Source organism: Thalassophryne amazonica, chromosome 9 (assembly GCF_902500255.1).
Source record: "Thalassophryne amazonica chromosome 9, fThaAma1.1, whole genome shotgun sequence".
NCBI classification, from domain to species: Eukaryota; Metazoa; Chordata; class Actinopteri; order Batrachoidiformes; family Batrachoididae; genus Thalassophryne; species Thalassophryne amazonica.
Window position 1 is genome coordinate 59,087,211 of NC_047111.1, and position 6,660 is coordinate 59,093,870.

A 6,660-nucleotide genomic window follows, 5' to 3' on the forward strand; every position below is an offset into this window, starting at 1 on the left:
GTCTAAGCTGTATTTATATTTGTATTTGATGCTTGTATCATCATTTGAAGGACTGTTTCAGTTATCTGCTGCACTAATAAGCCAACAAAGCATGAACCAGCTGCTGTCTGTTAGCTTAAACGTGTATATGTAAGGCAGCCCAAATTAAAGAGAAATGCTACTTTTAACAAACCAGACCTCATTTCTGGCATAAAATACGGTCGTTTTCTCACAAATATAACTTTGGTGTGATCAGAAGTCCATAGTTCAAATGACGTGTTCATTTCAAATCTCAGGCAAGCATTTTTCTTCTACTAAGATGGATTTGAACTTTTTGTGGTACACAGCACCAACTACTGGACAGGAGGAACCTAGCAGTCAATGCGACTCAATAATTTCAAAATGTAGCTCTTTCAACCAGATGTGTGTGTCGTGACATGTCAATCATCTGTGTCCAATCAGATTTCAGGGGAGTCCAGTGAAACCCTGGCCTCCACTCTAGCTCTACCCATGCCAGGAAGTGTTTAACATTTGACATTTCCTGTTTCACTGTGACTGAAAATTTGGCACTTCCTGTGTGAGTGTGAGCTTCCCACTGAGTTCCCACGAGATTCCATGGGATCTCATCTGTCAATCCAGGAAATGATTCACATTTGAACATTTCCTATTTTACTGTGGATTAAAAATTTGGCACTTTCTGTTTAGGACTCCCTGTACCATGAGTATGCTTTGCTCATATTAATTTACATTTACATTAAAAAATGTTTAAAGCAGCAGGGGGTTAAAAGGGCTGTAATTAGGGGAGTCTGGGTGGTGGAGCCCCCCCCAAAAGAAGCTGAAAGGCAAAAAAGAAAAATGCTTTTAAAAGCTGAAAGGTTTTAGTCATGCTAATGCTCCCCTGAAGCATTTGCTCAAAAAAAAAAAAAAAACCGTCTGAAAGACCTAAATGACATGGTGAGATGCGGTCTGATCCTAAACAACCATATTTACTTGCAGTATAAATTAAAGGAGAAAATGTGTGAGAAATGTGAGAACCAGCTACTGTTATTTCTAAGTTGCTAACTGCCACGACCTCTCCCATTTGTCTCATCTTCCCCACTGGGAACCGAAAAAACCTGCACTTTTCACGACTGCTTCAGGGATTACTGCCGAAAACTAAACAGTATACTATTTTCCGTTAGAAGTGATGGTGTGGTTATTGTGCAATGGCAGGCTGTCCCCCGGAAGTGGTCAAATCCCTCGATATCACGCAGGGATTCAAACGAGACTGCGCTGCCCTGTGCACAAAGAACAGAGGATGACTCATTTTGGTGAGACATTAGGGGAAATCCACACTTTGTGTCCAATCACAGTGCACTGTTGGCATTTACAAATAAGCCAATTTTCGATTATGACTTGAGAATTCTCACGTTTGTCTTCACTGAGGGATAGGAAGCGCAGAAGTGCATTGTACAGAAGCTGGAAGATAAATAAATAAAAAGACACCTGATCAGGAGACACCTGATCTTGTGAGATCAAGCTCTCATAATTACGAGATCAGGGGTCTAAAGTTAATTATTTTTATAAAGTGAATGCAATGTGCTTCTGTATGGAAGACTGAAAAACCAAGTCAAAATGATAAATTTCTATTTGAAAATGAGCATAAAAAAAAAATTCAGTGTATGTGTTTTTCTCAGGAAAGCAACCAAAGAAAGTTTGGTAGAAACCAGCAGCAATATTACAAAGAATCTGATGTCAGTCAGCAGGTCGATGGCTAAACGTGAAACAGTGAGGACACCATCAGCACTCTGGGTGAAAACACATTCTCTTTCCAGCAGATGTTTCATACTCTGCAAAAATATAAACACAACACTTTCATTCCATAAACTGAAGTAAAAATTACTTTCTCTTTACACACAAAATGTATATTTCTGTCCATCTTTGTTCACAATTTTATCAAAATCTGTGTTCATGGTATTTCACCTTTGCCAGCATAAATGATATTCAATCTTCAATTTACTCAGTCAAATTACAGTGCATGTGTGCAGTTTCTACAGTCACAGCCACAGACGCCTAGCACTTCTTCAAAGTTGTCTGGGTGTCTTGGTGGCTTTCCTCACTCATTTCCTTCTTGCACTCAGTTTGTCACTCAGTTTTTGAGAACTGCTTCCTCCAGTCAGATTTACAGTTACAGTACCTTACTGTTTGTATTACTTCAACAAAACATTGATGGAAATGACATCCAAAACATAATCAGTGACTCAGAAATGTTCATGTATCCATCCCCTGACCTGTCTAAAGAAACTTGGCTGCAAAAGTGATGATTTCCTGTAAATTCATCAAGGGGTGCCAATAATTGTGTCCAGTCTACATTTTATGTTAGTATTTTTTTTTTTTTTGGTTAGTATTTTTACTTTTAAAAATATTTTGCTTAAACAAAATTGCTTTGTTTGCATTTATTTCTGACCACACAGTGCATCTGGAAAGTATTTACAGCTTCACTTTTCCCATTTTATGTTACAGCCTGATTCAAAACAGATTTATTTTTTCCTCAAAATTCTACACACAATACCCTATATATATATATATATATATATATATATATATATATATATATATATATATATATATATAAACTAAGAAATCACACGTCCATAAGTATTCACAACCTTTGCTATGAAGCTCAAAACTGAGCTCAGGTGCATCCTGAGCTTTTAAAATTTTTAAAATTCTTCTTCTTACTTATAAGGTTTTGAATAATCAGGTCCCATCTTATCTTAGGGACCTCATAGTACCATATCACCCCAATAGAGCGCTTCGCTCTCAGACTGCAGGCTTACTTGTAGTTCCTAGGGTTTGTAAGAGTAGAATGGGAGGCAGAGCCTTCAGCTTTCAGGCTCCTCTCCTGTGGAACCAGCTCCCAATTCAGATCAGGGAGACAGACACCCTCTCTACTTTTAAGATTAGGCTTAAAACTTTCCTTTTTGCTAAAGCTTATAGTTAGGGCTGGATCAGGTGACCCTGAACCATCCCTTAGTTATGCTGCTATAGACGTAGACTGCTGGGGGTTTCCCATGATGCACTGTTTCTTTCTCTTTTTGCTCTGTATGCACCACTCTGCATTTAATCATTAGTGATCGATCTCTGCTCCCCTCCACAGCATGTCTTTTTCCTGGTTCTCTCCCTCAGCCCCAACCAGTCCCGGCAGGAGACTGCCCCTCCCTGAGCCTGGTTCTGCTGGAGGTTTCTTCCTGTTAAAGGGGAGTTTTTCCTTCCCACTGTAGCCAGGTGCTTGCTCACAGGGGGTCGTTTTGACCGTTGGGGTTTTACATAATTATTGTATGGCCTTGCCTTACAATATAAAGCGCCTTGGGGCAACTGTTTGTGATTTGGCGCTATATAAAAAAATTGATTGATTGATTGATTGGTCCTGTTTCCACTGATATTTTGAGAAGCTTGATTTACTCTTTGTATTTGAAACAGCATAAACAAATTAAAATGCATGAAATGCCAAGGGGACGAATACTTTTGCAAGCCACTGTATATACTGATTTTTGTTGAGTAGGCAACAGTGCCTGTGGTGCCAGTGACTGTGTGCTCACCTCAGTAATGGATTCCATTTTGATACTATTCTGTTTTTTCTGGTTCCTGTTTCTTCAGCTTTGTTAAAACTTTGTAAAAACCTTGTAACTATTAGAAATGCTTAAGCAGTGGGTCAACCCTCGGAGTCTGGTCTGCTTGGGGTTTCTTGCTCATCATCAGAGGGAGATTTTCCTGATTACTGTTTCCTGTCTGCTCGGTCAGGGGGGTTAGTAAGGTTAGACGTGACTCGTGTGAAGCGCCTTGAGGCAGCTTTGTTGTGGTTTGCCGTTATATGAGACATTCCAGAATTATATATGATGATATTTAAAATACTTTAGTCCAAAATAACAAAATATATCACATAACCTGCCAATTAAACTGTCATAAAGCAAAATATAATTTGCTGGAAAGAAATTGTCTTTACATAATTAAATATACTGAATAGGTGTAAAATACCCCTAAAAATGAGGTTTTTCTCTTGTCCCCACCTCCTGGTGACAACCTTTTACATCAATTTTAATGTCAATCAATCAATCAATTTTATTTATATAGCACCAAATCACAACAAACAGTTGCCCCAAGGCGCTTTATATTGTAAGGCAAAGCCATACAATAATTACGGAAAAACCCCAACGGTCAAAACGATCCCCTGTGAGCAAGCACTTGGCAACAGTGGGAAGGAAAAACTCCCTTTTAACAGGAAGAAACCTCCAGCAGAACCAGGCTCAGGGAGGGGCAGTCTTCTGCTGGGACTGGTTGGGGCTGAGGGAGAGAACCAGGAAAAAGACATGCTGTGGAGGGGAGCAGAGATCAATCACTAATGATTAAATGCAGAGTGGTGCATACAGAGCAAAAAGAGAAAGAAACACACAGTGCATTATGGGAACCCCCCAGCAGTCTAAGTCTATAGCAGCATAACTAAGGGATGGTTCAGGGTCACCTGATCCAGCCCTAACTATAAGCTTTAGCAAAAAGGAAAGTTTTAAGCCTAATCTTAAAAGTAGAGAGGGTGTCTGTCTCCCTGATCCGAATTGGGAGCTGGTTCCAGAGGAGAGGAGCCTGAAAGCTGAAGGCTCTGCCTCCCATTCTACTCTTAAAAGCCCTAGGAACTACAAGTAAGCCTGCAGTCTGAGAGCGAAGCGCTCTATTGGGGTGATATGGTACTATGAGGTCCCTAAGATAAGATGGGACCTGATTATTCAAAATCTTATAAGTAAGAAGAAGAATTATAAATTCTATTCTAGAATTAACAGGAAGCCAATGAAGAGAAGCCAATATGGGTGAAATATGCTCTCTCCTTCTAGTCCCTGTCAGTACTCTAGCTGCAGCATTTTGAATTAACTGAAGGCTTTTCAGGGAACTTTTAGGACAACCTGATAATAATGAATTACAATCCAGTCCAGCCTAGAGGAAATAAATGCATGAATTAGTTTTTCAGCATCACTCTGAGACAAGACCTTTCTAATTTTAGAGATATTGCGCAAATGCAAAAAAGCAGTCCTACATACGAGTATTTGTTTAATATGCGCATTGAATGACATATCCTGATCAAAAATGACTCCAAGATTTCTCACAGTATTACTAGAGGTCAGGGTAATGCCATCCAGAGTAAGGATCTGGTTAGACACCATGTTTCTAAGATTTGTGGGGCCAAGTACAATAACTTCAGTTTTATCTGAGTTTAAAAGCAGGAAATTCGAGGTCATCCATGTCTTTATGTCTGTAAGACAATCCTGCAGTTTAGCTAATTGGTGTGTGTCCTCTGGCTTCATGGATAGATACAGCTGGGCATCATCTGTGTAACAATGAAAATTTAAGCAATGCTGTCTAATAATACTGCCTAAGGGAAGCATGTATAAAGTGAATAAAATTGGTCCTAGCACAGAACCTTGTGGAACTCCATAATTAACCTTAGTCTGTGAAGAAGATTCCCCATTTACATGAACAAATTGTAATCGATTAGATAAATATGATTCAAACCACTGCAGCGCAGTGCCTTTAATACCTATAGCATGCTCTAATCTCTGTAATAAAATTTTATGGTCAACAGTATCAAAAGCAGCACTGAGGTCTAACAGGACAAGCACAGAGATGAGTCCACTGTCCGAGGCCATAAGAAGATCATTTGTAACCTTCACTAATGCTGTTTCTGTACTATGATGAATTCTAAACCCTGACTGAAACTCTTCAAATAGACCATTCCTCTGCAGATGATCAGTTAGCTGTTTTACAACTACCCTTTCAAGAATTTTTGAGAGAAAAGGAAGGTTGGAGATTGGCCTATAATTAGCTAAGATAGCTGGGTCAAGTGATGGCTTTTTAAGTAATGGTTTAATTACTGCCACCTTAAAAGCCTGTGGTACATAGCCAACTAATAAAGATAGATTGATCATATTTAAGACCGAAGCATTAATTAATGGTAGGGCTTCCTTGAGCAGCCTGGTAGGAATGGGGTCTAATAGACATGTTGATGGTTTGGAGGAAGTAACTAATGAAAATAACTCAGACAGAACAATTGGGGAGAAAGAGTCTAACCAAATACCAGCATCACTGAAAGCAGCCAAGGAGAACGATATGTTTTTGGGATGGTTATGAGTAATTTTTTCTCTAATAGTTAAAATTTTATTAGCAAAGAAAGTCATGAAGTCATTACTAGTTAAAGTTAAAGGAATACTCGGCTCAATAGATATCTTAGATCTTGTTCTGACTTATGGTATGGAAATAGAAGACTTAACAGTATTCCCTGAAAACTCCCTTCTGTCTGATCATTTCTTAATAACATTTACATTTACTCTGATGGACTACCCAGCAGTGGGGAATAAGTTTCATTACACTAGAAGTCTTTCAGAAAGCGCTGTAACTAGGTTTAAGGATGTGATTCCTTCTTTATGTTCTCTAATGCCATATACCAACACAGTGCAGAGTAGCTACCTAAACTCTGTAAGTGAGATAGAGTATCTCGTCAATAGTTTTACATCCTCATTGAAGACAACTTTGGATGCTGTAGCTCCTCTAAAAAAGAGAGCTTTAAATCAGAAGTGCCTGACTCCGTGGTATAACTCACAAACTCATAGCTTAAAGCAGATAACCCGTAAGTTGGAGAGGAAATGGCGTCTCACT